Here is an 18353-nt window from a genome sequence, read left to right on the forward strand (position 1 = left end):
ACACACACATAACACGTTGCCCTTTCACAATTGCAGTAAGTGAACGTTGTCTCATTTTTCCTCTTTCACATTTAAATTTTATTTTAAATTAAGATAGGAAACTTTTCAAAGTTAATACATGTTGTTGCCTTTTTTTCAGAGTCTGACCTCTTCTGCAGCAGAGGAAAATGAGAGAGAAATTGCACCGTGCTCTACGAAATCCTTCTGTAGTTGCTGCCTTCAATGATCTTGTGAATGTGAACCAAAACCACTTTTATTATAATTGTGTTAGTGGTTGAGAGTATTACTGCTGCCACCATCTGTTTTGGAAGAAAACTGCTTGTTCTAAAGGTGTGCTCTCCTGCTGAATTATGTCCTCATGGAAACAGCAAATGTCTCCGCCCTTGGTAATACCACATTCCACCGCAATTACAGCTCAGGTCTTCGGGTATACCACCACTAGTTTACAACCCAAGTCAATTCAAGGCACTTTACAAAGTCAGTTCAGTTGAATCATGTAGATTCATACAATGTATACATGTTTTATACAATATATAATGTGTGAAGAGCCCATATGATTCAAATCATGTCCTGCACAGAGCAACTGACCTCTGCTCTTTATCTTCCAAACCCACATCCATCTCACTGCAGGTACTCAAACATCCCTATCTCTTTACAAGACAACATTTTCCACCTTCACTAAAGCTTTGGATATTGTTTTTTAACCTAATCCCTGGTTTAAATGTCTCCACAACCTTCGCCCTGAACATGTCTGCTGTGTTCTTTGGTCTTTCTAATGCTGTTTGTTCACTAATGTTCTTAAACAAACCTCTTGTAAATCAAGGAAGCCAGTAAGTAAAGTTTAGTTGTAAAGTGTCTTTCATGGAAACAAAGTCACAAATCGCTGTAAAACATTTCATTTTCTACCGCTTATTACATAGTGGGTCACAGGGGAGCTGGTGCCTATCTCCAGCAGTCTATGGGCAAGAGGCAGGGTACACCCTGGACAAGTCGCCAGTCCATCGCAGGGCAACACACAAACAACCATGCACAAACTCATTCATACACCTAAGGGCAATTTAGAGTGACCAATTAACCTAACTGGCATGTCTTTGGAAGGAAGCCGGAGTACCCGGTGAGAACCCACGCATGCACGGGGAGAACATGCAAACTCCATGCAGAAAGACCCCTGGCTGGTAATCGAACCCAGGACCTTCTTGCTGCAAGGCAACAGTGCTACCAACTGCACCACCGTGCAGCTGTAAAACATAATTTACATAAAAACAAGTATAAGAAAAGGACAATAACGTCAAGACATAAAAGCCCGGTGGACAAAACGGTTGTGAACTAGTTAGTTTAAAAACATCCACAAGGCCTTCATAGAGCACATTTATGTTGAGATCGGTGAAACGGTGGTGCTTGCTTAGGATGGTGATACCATATCTGCATTTTGGGTGGTACGTGGATAAGTCTGGTAGATTGAGCCGACTCGTCCATTAGGCAGTATAGGCAAATACTAAGGGCACCGTGGCCTCCAGGGGTCGCTACAAAATTGGGGAAAATGTACCTTCAATATATTAAAACTAGTCATTACTAATAACTCTTAAAATGGAAAAGCCAACATAGATTCAAATGTAAAGCTATGCCCAATCAATATTACTACAGAAAAGCCAGAAAAGTACTGCTGTAGTATAAGTGCTGAGGTTAAGTAGGTAGTAGCATAGTTTATCACTCCAGTGGATGCAGTTATAAAAAAGCACCAATAGAGGCATGTAAAATGCTTTTTTTTTGTACATAGTTTTGTATATAGGTATTTTATTAAATATTTGTATATAGTTATGAGGGACCAAAAATGACAAAATGAAAAATAAATATGTAAATAAATAAATACACATATAAATGTATAAATAAATAAATGAATAAATATTAGAAGAAATAAATACACATATAAATGTATAAATAAATAAATATTAGAAGAAATAAATACACATATAAATGTCTAAATAAAAAAATAAAAAAATATTAGAAGAAATAAATACACATATAAATGTATAAATAAATAAGTAAAAAAATATTAGAAGAAATAAATACACATATAAATGTATTTATTTATCTATTTATTCATTTATTTTCTCCTTTTTGTGCATTTATACATTTATGTATTTATTCATTCATTTATTTATAAATTTTTTCATTTATACATTTATACATTTATTTATTCATATATTCACTTATTTATACTTTTATTTATTTATTCCTACATTTATTTCTGTATTTCTACATTTCCACATTTATTTATTTCTGCTTTTCTGTCTCCGTATGTTTATGAGGTGGGTGGTTCTAACATTTGTTTTCAGCACCATTGGTTAGAATTGTGTGTATGATCCCGATCCTGCTGCTACTGCCTAGACTCCGGTACCGAGGTTCTTTTGGTAGGCATGACAGAGGGTTCTCTTACAGCCATTGCCAATGATTTAAGGTCATTGGCAAATGATATTGACCAAAATGACTACCTCCATTTTCGTTTTGAACGGGTCATGGAGGATTTCAATCAGCTTCAAGCTGAGATCGATGTGGAGGTTGACTCCACTATATTGGACAGTCTGGAGGAAGTTGGCCGCTAACTTACTTCGGTAAAGTTAGAAAGATATTCACAGATTCGGCTTTTCCGGATCAATAACTCATCAGCGGAACATTGCCTCTAGAAAACCAACACCTTTCTGCAACCACAGCAAGGCAGACAGTGAGCATCAATCGTATTTTCCTCAAAACGAGCCTAACACCGCGCTGGTAGACTTGCATTGGCCTCTATGCACCGTCTGCAAATTGCAACACCAGAAAAATATGATGGAGAAATATTCAATAAAATCGCCAAGGAGAGGTGTATTGTCATTAAAATCATTGAATGTGTATGTGATGTCATGTTTTTCATACTACATTTCTTGGATTGGAAATTAATACTTAAAAAAAATTGGAATTTCCCAAAGACTATAGCCTAAATAGCCAAATATTCAGTAAAATATGCATAAAATGGTCAATAACTTCACTATAGCATGTTGTAGTGCCAACAAACTCATGGCACACATATATCACCTCATCTTGATCATACAACTCTTACTTTAAGAAAATGTACTTAAATAGTTTTTTTTGTAATTTGTTTACCATTAAAATATGCATAAAATGTTATGATTCTGGCACATCTGCTCTACCCTGTCTCCCTGGCTGCAATCAGCAGATTAGATGCACCTGGTGGCTGCTGCAGTGCAGTGCAATCTGTGGGATGCCAAGCACCTGTGTCTTCCCTGATATATACTGACTCTGACAAGCAGACGGTGCCAGATTTTTGAAAGCCATTGTGTGAGTAGATATCCAGCGTTTCTTCCAGTCTGATAATTGTTCTTGACCTTGCCTTGCCTTTTGGATTTATGCCTCTGCCTGCCCCCCCCTTCGGACTATTTGGATTTTGGTTGTCGACCTTGTTTCCTGCATCTGGTTTATGCCTCTGCCTGCCCCTTGCCTGACGCCTCTTGTTCCCATTGTTGACCCTGTTTCTGTCCTTGGATTATTGAGCCAGCCTAGCCCTCGGATTATTCAGCCTGGAGTCACTTCTTACCTGTGCTCTGGAGATCACCGCCTGCCGCCCACTGAGGTTTCCCCTCTGGGTTTCAAGTTCCACTAAAGACAAAAGCAGGTTAGTGGCTTTTCTGATCCCTGCAAAATCTGGAGAGACTACAAGTCACTAATCCCTCTTTCTGCCTCAGTGATTCCTGGAAGCTGTGAGGAGTGTTACCTGTGTGACGTTTTCCTGTGGCTGAATAAACCTTTTAAACTTTCAGTGCTGTGTCTGGCTGAATCTTGGGTCCGCCTTTTTCTGATTCATAGCATAAAATGGTCAATAACTTCACTATAGCATGTTGTAGTGCCATCAAACTCATAGCACACAGAGCACCTCATCTTGAATCTTTTGAATAAACATAACATTCCCTTTATTGATGCAGACTTGCTTATACTGATAATAACTCTGTATTACAACCAAATAATATTAAACTTTTCCTTTACTGTTTGCAGTGTGTCACAACCTGAGATCGGACACCATTACATGAGCACACAAAAAAGTCTTACAGCTTGTTCATGCAATATGACATAAAATAAAATCACAATGAATAATAAAAATCCCAATATTAAAGAAGCCCTTACAGCTGCACACAAAATCCTGTTCACCTGAATACCATTTTCTGTCTTGTTTCTTGCATTATGAGGGACACTGCAGTGGGAATTGCCTGTGGTTTTCAGTTTTTTGTTTTGTTAAAGTTTGACGCATCCAATAAATTTCATTCCACTTCACGATTGTGTCCCACTTGTTGATTCTTGACAAAAAATTAGAATGAATCTTTATGTTTGAAGCCTGAAATGTGGCAAGAGTTTGACCTGTTCAAGGGGGCCGAGTACTTTCGCAAGGCACTGTATCTGTTACTGCTTATTTGCTCCTCATAGAGATTAGCTTGTGCAGGTGTAGCCATGACTGCTAGCTTGAAAGAAGGGTACACACCTCCACATTGCACATATAGGCAGATTGCTAAGAAATCAAGGGAAGTGTCACATTTTCCAGGAGAGTTTAACTGCAAAATGTATTTGTATGGTTGTCAAAGAGAAGTCCTGGCATCTTATTTAGTGCTGTAGAGAGAAAAGTTTACAAAGGAGTTGGAGGACGATGGGTTTATATTTTTACATAAGATTCAACATGACCCATAAAAATCACATAGGTTAAATAATATTGGTTGATTAGCATACATTTATTATGACAAAACACAGATAAAAAACCCTAAGGCTGGTGTTGTACATACAGTATGTTGGTAGTATAGTGATGGAATGGCCAAGAAAGTACCAGAGAAAAACCTATGTGCCTAGCATTGAACAGATTTTGGAGGTCCTGGAGACTGTGGCATGGTCTTAGTTTTTGGAGAAAGAGCCTTAGCAAAGCAATAACAAATCTTACTGGTTTTTCAACTAGCAACTGGAAAACTCTTTAGTTTGGTGTGACGTTAGTCAAAGTTCACAGTTTTGGCTTTTGAAGTAAAAAGAATGCACTATCAATTAACTATTAATAAATAAGATTCAATAAATTTCAAGAAAGGTTTTTACTTTCTGATACATGCACACCATATGCAAGAATACTTTATTACTTGACTTTAGATTGATGCTTGTTCTACCAATCTGCGATGTGTCTAGCATTTTATGATAGTATGACATGGAGAGAATTGTATGTGTGTAGAGTTACATGTACATCATGGTTTGATACATACCTCAATCTTTGGTAGGTGACCTTTTAGTAAAGATTTACAACAACAGGAAGAATAAACAAGATGAAATTCTAGGTTTATTTTCATTTATTTTAAACTGAGATTAATCGTTTCAAAAAGAGGTAGCTAACTATTCTCGCCAGTGATGAACCTCTAAGTTAGCAGGTTATGCACAGCAAGGTATGTAGACTACTACAGGTAAACTTCACTTTAAGATTCAAAAAAGCATCTTAAAATGTCAAACTTTAATAGTGCCCTACAGTTCACATGTAAAAATAATTAAATAAATAAAATCCAAAACTGTCAGATGTTAAAAAAATTTGACAAAAATGACTGGAATGATTGCTTCATTTATTCTGGCTTTAATTTAATGCGAACTTAAAGGCAGCCATGTCACAAAGCATACAAATTGTGACCATTTTGGTTTTCCATATACCACTCTCTTTCTACTGCTGCTATAGATGATCAGGAATTTTCTATTGCTTTGGTGTGGAGTGCTAATATTTTGTTATGGCATTTAACATCAAACAACAAAAACATGCACTTCTAGATCCCTAGGAGAGTCTCTTAACCGACATTGCTTAGAAATAAGACTACTTTGAGACCGCTTAACATTTTTGTCGCCAGCATGTCCTTAGACCAGACTTCTTGATATGACAATTTTAGTGAAACAGTGGGCCAAATACTTATCTTAGCTAAATTTCTGTAATTTCATAAATGTAAAATGAAATCTTTGTTGGAAAATCTCTTTACTATCATGGAATTGTCTACATTTTCTCCCTATAGATATCCTTTGAGGTCAGAAGTCTGAACAACAGAGCTGAAGTAGTGCGCTGGATGTTTCCCAAACCTACCAGTCGTTTTCCTGCTGTGGGCAACACATCTGCTGTTACTAGCATTGCACAGCAACACTGACTGCACTGCATTTTTAAGGTTCACATCCACTTTAAATGTTTGTCTGAATCTACCACATAAGAACAACATCCCTTCATTAATGGATGGACATTACTCGATATCTAGCAATGGAATTTTTAGCTGGTAATTTGCCATCAAGTCTCTAAAGGATGTTTTGGGTTTCTTAAGGAGTTATTTTTCTTTCTTTTTTGACATAACAAAAACCTCAACAAAGATGTTTCTTTGTAGGTCACTCAGGAGGAAACATTAAAAAAACAGACAAAAGTCAGTTTAACAAGCAGAGGCAGCAGCCTGTATGGAGGTCTTGAAATGTTTCTGTCTCAGTTCTAGTAAGGCAGGACCTTTAATCAGTTTAGTTTGGAGACACTTCCACTGCTTACTCACTGACTGTAAACCTTCAGCACTCTCTACCTGGACCCACCAGTACAAAACAGGAACAGCACAGTTTAATGAGACATGCTGCAACACCATAATAATAATAATAACAGAAGCATATATATCTGAAAAATAAAGTGCTCTACCCTGTTTATTTTGTGAGAACAGCACTCTTAATTTAAAAACAAAATCCACAAAATTAGAGATAAAATTTTCTCAGATCAAATGAGCCTTTTAGATATTTGCTTACTTTTTATGTTTTAGGTCATTGTTATGTTGAAGGGTCCAGTTCGGCTTCAGCTTTCATTTCTTTTTAAATGGTCTCAGATTTTCCTCATATACATGATAGAAACCATGGTGGAGTCAGTGATAGTAAGCTGGCCAGGTCCTGCTGCAGCATAGCGTTCCCAAATCATGACACTTCTATCTCTAAATAGCTAGTATGAAGTTATTTTCTGGAATGATGTATTTGGCTTAAACCAAACATGTCCTCTGTTGTCGTGCCCAAATAAATGCATTCATAGACTCATCTGTCCAGAGGACATTATTCCAGAAGTCCTGATGTTTCTCTATATTCTCTCTGGCCATTTTTAGTCTCGCCAGTTTTTTAGGGATCAAACGTTTCCTCCTTTCCCATCTCTCATAAAAGTTAAACTTTTATTCTTCTTTTTCTTCCAGGGAATGTATTTTGATATCAACAGTAACTTGTCATAACATTTTAGGACTTTTGGAGACTTTGTTTAGCGTCTTATGGTCTGCTTCAGGGTGAATTTGTTTGGACAACCAGACCTGGACATGATGGCAGTTGTTTTGACTTTCCTCCACTTGTAAACTGTTTTACTTGTAGTGGGATGGTTGATTTCAAATGCTTTTAACACCTCGTTAAACGCCTTACCAGACTGTTAAGCTGCTGCAGTCTTCTTTGCTAAGGAGTCAGACAGCCATTTTACCTCATCATTGTGTTCACTCTCAGCTAAATCATTATAATATCTGATGTTTAAATAGAGCAAACCTCCTTCAATGCTGAGTAATGATGTTCTAAATGTGCATCTGATGTAATATGTCTGTGTGTGATTTTAATCATTTTAAGTGGGAATAAATGTGGGAGTGTTCTAATTTATATCATACCAAAAAACATACTTTTTAAAGATATTTATGGTAAATGTTTAAAGGTCTTTTTCAGTTTTAATTGTCTATTTATGTTACCTAAATTTCTTAGTATTGCTCAAATTGAAATTAAAGTTCCATATGTCCACAGGCTTTTCATATCTTAGGGTGTCTTAATTTATTTCACTCAGCTCTATATAGCTACACTTAAGACCATCATGATTCATATTCCTCAACTGATTTAGATTGAAAATTGTCTGTGAAGAGAACTAAAGATTAGGGAGATTTGGCCTTCCAACCTCAAAGACTGAGCTTATTTTAAAAGATTGTCAAAAAATACCAGTTGAGACATGCAAAACGTTTGTCAGCAGTTGTGGGAACATTTGATGCTACCATGTCAATAAAGTGTTTTCAATTGATATTTGAGGAGGGTATAAATAATTTGAAATGCAATTTTTGTTCAAATGTGAATAAAAATGGAAATATTTTCTTTTCAAGAATGATACCACATTTTCTTTGTTGAATTACCTGTCTCATTTCCTATTAGAAATAATTTTTATGAATAAATGATAACTTTACATTTAAATCTTCCAGGGGTGTAAATAATTTTAGGCTAAACCATATATGTAATGGTGTTTTAAAAGAAAGAAACTTCAAATACATTTTCTATCTTAAATAAGGTCAACAAGTCAGTTATTTATTCTAGTTTCCTTCCTTTGGTAAATAAAATGTTGGAGATAAAAAGAGGTCATCTCATCCTTTTGGGTTTTTCCCTCAAGTGTGTTATGCAACATTTCGTTCATGTAAAAGGTCGGCTCAGTTACAAAGCCCAAAACCCACACCAACGGGAGTTATTCTCTCCCACGGAAGACGCTGGTCCTGAACTAACAGGCTTATCTTCCCTCACTTGTCTACATAACCATGAGGTGGTGAAGAAATACATAACATCACCAAAATTAAACATGTTTCAAAATTCATGTAGATATGTGGGTATAAAAAGAGCTACAAGAATACACAGCTACAGAGTTAGAAAATATGTTTTTGTCATTTAGGCAAACATATATATTGTGGACCGAAAACAAACTAAGTACACCCTTGCTGTTTCCATAGGATTTAAAATGGATGTTACCATCTAGGTGTTGCCAATCAAGTGCACTTGAATAATTGATCATAATCCAAGTAAACATCTATATAAAAGTTTTTCATTAGGTTGTTGCTGTGGAGCATCCAAACCTCAGAACCAACTGACCCCAAGGTTAGATCATGCAGTACTTAGAAAAACTTAGAAAAACATTTTATAAGTCTTCAGGCCTTAGTCATCACATTAAATGTTGAAGTTCATGTCAGGAAAATTGGACGACTGCAGAAGGGTTGCTTGTTTTGTAAGTTGGATCTTAATAAAACACATGGCTTCTGGATCTATGTTCTTTTGAAAGTTTAGGCTGAAGTTTAAATGTTGGAGAAATCCAAACACATCGTATCAGTACAAAAACCCCATAAGCTATGAAGACAGCTGGTGAAGCGATTATGTTTTTTTTTTTCAGCCACAACACAGAGACACCTTACGGTCATGAAGTCAACCCTGAACTCCTCTGTATACCAATGCCTTCTCGAGTAAAATGTGTCCATCTGTCCAAGTGCTGGAGATTAATCCAGTGTGGGTTAACAGGACAATAATTTATAATTGACTCATAAAGTCGGACCGAAAATGACTGCTGAGAGTCTTTCGCTGCTAAAGGTAGTTCCACAAGTTATTGAATAATGAGGAGCAATTACCTTTTCAAAGTGTCTGGATAGACATTGAGAAGTAATTGGTCTATTTCTCTTGACAGTACTTTCTTCTATTTTTACAACCTGGAGGGATGTTTCTAATGATAAGGTAACACATTTTTGTGGTTTTGAAATAGTTTGCCACAGCTAGGTCTGATTACTGCCTGAGCGGATGGATAGATGGATAGATAGACGGATGGATGGATGGAAGCTATGAGTCCTCAACACAGCTGTCCTGGGTTCGATTCCCAACCCCGGGACCTTTGATGCATGTCTTCTCCAAATCCCTCTCTGCTTATTTCCTGTCTGTATGTTGCAAAATAAAGGTAACTAGACAATATTACATTATCTGAAGATTAATAGATATCTCTCTGTTTATATCTATTTTTATTCAAATACATTATAGTTTTCTTCTGATTTCCATTTTCAGCTTCCTTATTGAAGGTAAGAGATGAATTCCATTTTACGCATTTTAATAAACATTTCAACAAACATTTCAACTAACTACATGCCACAAATAGCGCTGATCTTAGAGAATCTGATGCTTTTTGTTTTGGTAAAAAGCATTACATGGTAATTTCATAAACATTTTCGTTCAAGTTTCATGAGGCAGTTAACATATCAACAATTTGCATGTCGGAAAAAATACAGATCTTTCAAGCAGAGATGTTTTAAGCATGGCAGTGTCATTGGATATATTGTGGAATCAGACTAGAAACCATGGCTAATCGTTTGATGTGTCAGGATTATTGCTGCTTAGCTATTGTTTCTGTGTTTAGAACTTACATAATGTGTTTGTGTCTTTGCTGGTTTTTATTGCTCTGGTTTAGTCCCAAAGTAAAAAGATGTACATGTTCTAGTGGTTGAATTGTTTCACAGAGGACATGCAACCTTTCCTGCTATGCACCAGCACCTCTCCTAAAAACAATGCAGTCTACTCCTATTTGCTGTCACATAGTGAGTAAATTATACAGAACAGATGGATGGATTCAAGTTGTCATCAGTTTACCTTAAATTTTCTAGCACAATGATATTAGGATAAGGGTCTCTATGAGTGATTCTGTTATTAAATCAGTGGTGACAACATTTTGTCATATTTGGGACAACAAATAGTTGTACTGCGAATAAATCTTAGACTTCTGAACTAGGCAACCATCTATCTTTCTTTATCACATCACTCAGCCTGTTGTGTCTCAATATTATCATGAGAGATATTCTCTGAAGAAGGGAATGAGAGACAGTTTTATTATTAATGCAGATCCAGACTTTGAATTTAACTCCAACTGATAATGTTTGTAAATAGCGTGATGTAAATGGATTCTTTTAATAATGCAGAAGATATGAATTAATTTTCAAAAGCAGTACATAAAGCAGTACTGTTTACAGTGCTGTGAAAAAATATTTTGCTCCTGCTACATTTCTTCTGTGTTTGCTTTTATGCCAAACTTAATCGCTTCTGATCATCAACCAAATTTTTATATTCAATTCAATTCAGTTTTATTTATATAGCGCCAATTCACAACACATTCAGGTACATACATTCCAATTAATCCTAACCATTGAACAGTGCAGTCAGATTCAGTTATTTATTCAAATTGGATAAAAGGTTTTTCTGTCTAAGGAAACCCAGCAGATTGCATCCAGCCAGTGACTTGCAGGATTTACTCCTCCCGGATGAGCATGTAGAGACAGTGGACAGTCACTGGCGTTTACTTTGCAGCAATCCCTCATACTGAGCATGCATGTAGCGACAGTGGAGAGGAAAAACTCCCTTTTAACAGGAAGAAACCTCCAGCAGAACCAGGCTCAGTGTGAGCGGCCATCTGCCACGACCGACTGGGGGTTAGAGAGAACAGAGCAGAGACACAAAGAGAACAAAGAAGCACTGATCCAGGAGTCCTTTCTATGGGAAGGAAAAGTAAATGTTGATGAATGTAGCTCCTTTAGTCGTTTCACCTAGAAAGAAAGAACAGATAAACTCTGAGCCAGTTTTCAAGGTTAGGGTCTGAAAGAGAGCACATATAATTAGTTACAGTAAAAGCTCAGTCAATTTCCATGTCTAGGAGAGAGAAAGGGTTAAACACTAAAAGGCAGGGCCATGTGGATCATCGGTAGAGGGTGAGCATTAAGTTGTTGCCAGCAGAAGCTCGGACAATGAACCCTCTCCAGAAAGGTGTCACAAGTAGACACAGAGTCGGGCCAGGTGTAGCTTCTAGGAAGAGAAAAGAGAGAACAAGGTTAAAAGCTGAAATAACAGCAAATAATGCAAAATTGGAGAGAAGTGTGAGAATGTAGCGAAGAGGGTGAAAGTGGTCGTTATGTCCTCCAGCAGCCTAAGCCTATAGCAGCATAACTACACAGATAGTTTCAGTTCAGATTATTTAGTTAAACGGCGCTTATTTACAACAATGTCGTCTCAAGGCACCTCACAAAGGGTCCCACTGATGGTCATTGTTATACTAAAAACCACAATGATTGGGATACCTCCCTCTGTCAGACTGATTATAACCATTGGAAAAGAGAAGGGGTCATACAGGTAGCAGAAATGGAGGGTGTGTTTGCACCTCAACCATAACTGAGCCGGTTTAGGCTAAACCTGACTCCCCCTTACTCCATCCAACAGGGAGGAAGGGAGGAAGGCTGTTTAATATGGGATTTAAATGACATGTCCTGGTCAAAAGTAACACCAAGGTTTTTTTCTTTATTACCGGAGGTTAATTTAATGCCATCCAGGTTAAGTGATTGACTAAGCAAATTCTTTTTTTAAAACTCTGGTCCAAAGACGACAACGTCTGTCTTGTCTGAATTTAGAAGCAAAAAATTTAAAGTCATCCAAGTTTTTATATCTTCAAGACATGCTTTTAGTCTATCTAACTGGTTGGGCTCATCAGGATTTATGGATAAGTAAAGCTGAGTGTCATCAGCGTAACAGTGAAAATGTATTCTATACTGCCTGATAATTTGACCTATTGGAAGCATATATATAGTAAACAGAATTGGCCCAAGTACTGAACCCTATGGTACTCCACAATTAACCCTGGAGTTTAAAGATGATTTATCATTTACATGAACAAACTGGAATCTATCAGACAGATAAGATTTAAACCAGCCTAGCGCTGTTCCCCTGATCCCTACAGCATATTCCAGCCTGTCTAAGAGAATATTATGGTCAACTGTATCAAATGCAGCACTGAGATCTAACAGAACCAGAACAGACACAAGTCCATTATCTGAGGCTATAAGAATATCATTAGTGACTTTCAGTAGAGCTGTTTCAGTGCTATGATGAGCTCTGAAGCCTGACTGAAACTCTTCAAACAGGTCATTGTTGTGTAAATGTTCACACATTTGATTAGCAACAATTTTCTCAAGAATTTTAGATAAGAATGGAAGATTGGACATAGGTCTGTAATTTTTCAAGTCATCTCGATCAAGCAAAGGTTTCTTAAGTAAAGGTTTAATTACAGCTACCTTAAAAGCCTGTGGTACATATCCATTTACTAAGGATAGGTTAATGATACCTAAAATGGGGCTGGTAATCAGAGGGAACACTTCCTTAAATAATTTGGTTGGGATTGGGTTTAGATGAACCTAATATTTCTGATAACTCAGGAAGCTCCACAGGACCAAAACAGTCCAAACACAAATCAGGTTCTGCAGTTATTTCCAATGTTGTCTCACTTGCTGAGGATGAAGTAATCATCTTCAGGAGTATGTCAAAGATTTTCTTTTTAATAGAATCAATTTTATTTAAGAAGAATCCCATAAAGTCATGGCTGCTAGGAGCTAAGGGAATGGATGGCTCAACAGAGCTATGACTCTGTGTAAGTTTAGCAACTGTACTAAAGAAAAACCTAGGATTATTCTTGTTCTCTTCTATTAATGATGAGAAATAAGCTGTTCTAGCTTGGCGAAGTGTCTTTTTATACAATAGTAGGCTATTTTTCCAGATTAAGTAGGAATCCTCTAGATGTGTAGAGCACCATTTTCTCTCCAATTTTCGAACATTGTGCTTTAAAGTACGCAGCTCTGAATTAAACCAAGGAGCTAGCCTCCTATGAATGATTACCTTCTTTTTCAAGGGGGCTGCATTGTCTAATGCATCACGCAATGATGAAGAAACACTATGAACAAAAGAATCAATTTGTTAAGGGGCAGAAACAGAATTATTGCCCTCCACTATCAGACAAAGATAACCAGAGTAGATTTAAAAAACAGCTTTTAAATTGTGATTTCATTTATTATGAGAAAAAAATGCTATTTAAACCAGCCTGTGTTAAGGCTTGCGAAATAGGACCCCAGAATTCAGACGAGCAGGCAGCATGATGGTAAGTGAAAAAGAATTTAATGACAAAAAACAAAAACTCACTAGCAGCAGGAAGCAGGAACAAAACAACAAACGGGCAGGCGAGACAGGCATGGGATGATCAGAAAACAAGAGCATGAAATATTTTTCCACACCGAATGACAGAACAGGTGTGTATTAATGGAGTGTGACCAGGTGAAACAAGAAGACAGATTAATAGGTGCAGGTGATCCAAATAAACTTAATTGACAGAAGAACAAAACATGGCTGGGGTAAAACAGAGACTCTTGAACACAAACTAACAGAAACTAGAAAAACTTGAAACAAAATCATAACCAGATCCAAACACCAAACTTGACAAAACTAAAGCATGACCAGAAAAAGAAACAGAAACATGATTAAAAAATCTAACAATAATAATAATAATAATAATAATAATAATAATAATTATTATTATTATTATTATTATTATAAACAGAAGAACGATTCAAAACCTTAACTGTGAAAAACAAAGAAAAAACCCAAAACCAAAAAACCAAACAAACCCAAATCATAACAGCCTGGCTCTTTGTGAAAAAGTAATCGCCCTATAAACCTAATAAATGGCTGTGTCACCCTTGATGGCAAAAAACTGTCATCAGGCAGTTGCAATAACCGGCAATCAGCCTTTTACCTCACAGTGAAGACATTTGGTCCACTCTTCTGTGAAGAATTGTTTTAATTCAACCACATTGGAGGGTTTTCAAGCATTAACTGCCAGTGCCTCTCCAATGGATTTATGTGCACACTTTGACATGGCCAAGCCTCTTTGTTTTTTTTTAGCTGTTTATAGGTGGATTTGATGTTGCTCTTTGGATCATTGTCCTGCTGCATAAACCCAGTGTGCTTGAGTTTTAACTCACAGACTGATGGCTGGATATGTCGTCAACTGAATCAACAAGGGGTTTCCTTGGAAATAAACCTCTGTGGGTTTCCACCAATACAGTGACAGCGGGGTCTTCTATCGGTATATGAATCTTCTGACCTTCTTGTATCAGACAGAATTCCAGCTTAGAAGCTCTTCCGGGAGTGGCCTTGTGGAGGAAAAGTTAAACTCACCCGCGAGTTTCTGTCTCTCCAGATTTGCGTCTCCATTGCGTCATCCCGTGAGACACGCTGGAAATGGCCACGAAAGTTTGGTTTCCCCGGGTTTTATAATCCCAGGTGACGTCAGAACTGCTGCGCATGTCGAACTGCGCGGCCTAGTCGGTCTGTCCAACCAAAATGGATGACCCCAACATATGCCAACAAATAACATAAAAAAAATGTAAAAAGATTTTACTCATTTAATAGCCTATGCATCAAATGTAAATGCAAACAAATGATAAATTAATATAATAGTCCATCTAAATTTACAGATTGAATCCAGCAGGTCTTTCTGCTGCCTTTTTGTTACTGATTTTACTAAATATGTGACCATAATTACTTTTTTGCCATGGTGGTTGCCATGGTGACCCTTTTTCTCTGGTTTCTACTGATAATATCTTTTTACAGGGCTAATAAAAAAACTTAACTCAAGGTTAATACACTCAGACTTTACTGAACATAACCCTTCAAGGTTCCCTCATTTGTGTTCCACCTGGGTCCCTTGGTCACAAAAGAAGTGCTCTAAAAATCATCATTGAACTATTATGAGTCAAAAATCATTTTCCAGTGTTTTTTGATGAATGCCATTATTCTCATCACATTGCAGCCGATATTGATCAGGGGACCCAAATTCAGGCAAGGATAGGGCAACCTCATGGTGAATGATGTATTGAATAAATAAAAGTCCAAAACTGCTGACAGATAAATTGGAAGCACAGAAGGAAAATCTCAAAAGAACAAGAAAGTATTTGAAAACAGCAGAAGGTCCAGTGAGAAAACACTCCTTCCCAGTAGGTAAGCATCTAATTGCTGGAAAGCCACACAGGTAAGTTAATTAACAGATAGCATGGGAGCTGAGAGAAAAAAAAATACACTCATGGATACAGAATTAATATAAAGGAAATTAATGAGAACAGAAAATATGCTACTCGATTAAAGGCCAAAGACTTACAAAACTACCAGGGGTCTACAACTTTTGCTTGAGAGGCACTTTCCTGGAAGTTTTAGATGCATTCCTACTTCAACACATTTGTATCAACTCTTTTTCCTTTGACTGCACCCTTCAGGGGTCACCACAAATGGCTTATTACCAGACAGAGGCTCTATGGAGGACTGGAGTTGAAGATCCCTTAACCAGTAAATGACGAACAGGAATACAAGTTAGAACCAAGTCTCAAAACAAAAGTAGATATGGATACACCACGAGTGACAAAACCTAAAAATAATCACAACACAAGTACTAAGGATGGTGACATTTAAATGCCAGTTTGAGTGATTAAACTCTCACACAACCTAATCTGAAAAATTGAGACGATTAGGTCTGATTTTGCTGGGCAAACTTCTTGCTGATTATATTTGTTATATTTGTCCGGGTTTCCTCTATAAGAGTCTGAGAGGTGTCTGGGAAAGGAGTCATCACAAAAGGCCTCCGAGTACCTTGTACCGAGTACCTTGTACCTCCGAGTACTTTGATGACCTTACTGAACGTAGGTGAATGTTTTGGATGCTTTCCTATTTGGGTTTGAAAATGGCCTCATAAACCATCCTAGAATATGTGGATAGAAATATTTGTTACAGTCAATGCTTTATTTCCTTCTTGGGATTATATTAGCATATATGTATACCCCAAACCCAGAAACACCTGCTGATGTTCTCGTCAGGATCTGTCTGCTAGGTTTGTGTTTGTTTACTTTTTGCTCAGCCAAGTGCTTTTCTTTTCATTTCTGGTTCTTTTTTATGTTCTTAGTCTAGTCATTGTTTTCTTGTATTCTGGTCACCTCCGTGCTCTTCTTGCTGATTTGTGTTATTTGGTCACTCCATCTCTCTGACTGGAGCCTTGGTCCACACCTGTGCCATATTCACTTCTGATTACCCTGTCTCCCAGCTCATTGGTTATCACTTCGCTTCCCTCAGCTTATAAACTATCTGGTTTGCATTGTTCTGCACTGGTTCCTTCCGTTTATACCCTGTTATCATCCTGTTAACTATCCTGTGTCTTTGCCCTGGTCCAGGCCTGATACCTTCCATGTCTGTTGCCTGGATTTTCATGCGCCTGCCTCCGACCTGTTTATGTTTTTTACTTGTAGAGTTCCTGTACATGATCGTTTGTAAGTTTATTTTTTCATTAAGTGTTTTTATCAACTCCACGCAATCCAGCATTTGGGTCCTTCCCCCAAAATTCAAACATGGCAGTTCTGTTGTTGGGATTCAATTATTAGTCTCCACTTTCCTTCCCAAACTCTACATAGCAGCAACAAGGGTGTACTTTTTTTTTCCATTTCTCCAACGTTATGTTATTTGATCTTAAACAAGGAGTAATTAGTCATCCTCTGTCTTCTGCAAGGAGTAGGATGCAGTAAATACTCAAGAGGCAGGGATAAGGGCATCAGGAGCTGGACACAGTGTGATAACTGTCCTGCCCCTGTGTTAAACATATAGTTAACATGCTGGGTGTTTTTTTTATTTCCACGGTCCCACTTTTTTATTAAACAGCTTGTACATGTTAGTTTCTAGCAGAAATTCAGGAAATCGATAAGGGAAGAAGAATTAAAAAACAAACATAGAAGAGGAAAGGCTGCAGGATGAAGCAAATATATTCAGTTCTGTTGTGGTCAATATTATTAGGACATGTGTAGGTGTACAAATAGCTGAATTTATTTTTTAAATTAATGCAAAAAACCTTTTTAAATATTTTAAGGACACTAAAAGCGGAAGCATGTTACATAATGAAGAATAGGAAAAAAAGAGTACTACAAAAATTTACTTTGGATGCATGTTTTGGCTTCTTTGTCTATTTGGTTGCACAACTTTTGGCAACAAAAACATGTGTTTCTTGTAGCCATTTAAAAGCTTCTAGCATGTCTGTTGGCAGTTTCTTCCCCTCTTCTACTGTTAAGTCTATTTTAAGTTTGCAGTCATTTTGTGCAGGGGCAGTTCTCAGGTCTCTCCAAAGCCTTCCAGTGGGATTTGGGTCAGGACTTATTGCTGGGCAGTTTAAAGCACTGCTTTTCAACTATTCCTTTGTGCTGCTGGGGTTGTTCTTTGAGTCATTGTTCTGCCAAAAGACCCCTTTCTGCTCTGGGTCGTTGTTGCTGATTAACACATTTCTTTCTAAATTGCCTTTTGTAGTATTCTGATTTCATAATTTCTCTTCACCTAAAAGGCAGTTAATCAGACATGCATAATGACCATACTGTAATATATGTAGGCTTTTATTACTGATTTTCTTCCTTTCATCCACTGCAAAACTAACTGTACTCTGATAAACGTCTTATTTGACATGCTTTTCCAATAGACCAAACTACAGCAAATACTTTTTATTTATGAAAGTCTTTATAAATTCTTTCTTTTCAGTTTGGACATTACTGCAATCAAGATCTCCTCCTTTTACTTTACCACCAACTAAATCCATCATGCTTTTACGTGCCTTTGCATAAGTATTCATAGCTCTTAGACATCGGTCAGTCAATTTTTAC

Source organism: Girardinichthys multiradiatus, chromosome 8 (genome assembly GCF_021462225.1).
Source record: "Girardinichthys multiradiatus isolate DD_20200921_A chromosome 8, DD_fGirMul_XY1, whole genome shotgun sequence".
NCBI lineage: Eukaryota > Metazoa > Chordata > Actinopteri > Cyprinodontiformes > Goodeidae > Girardinichthys > Girardinichthys multiradiatus.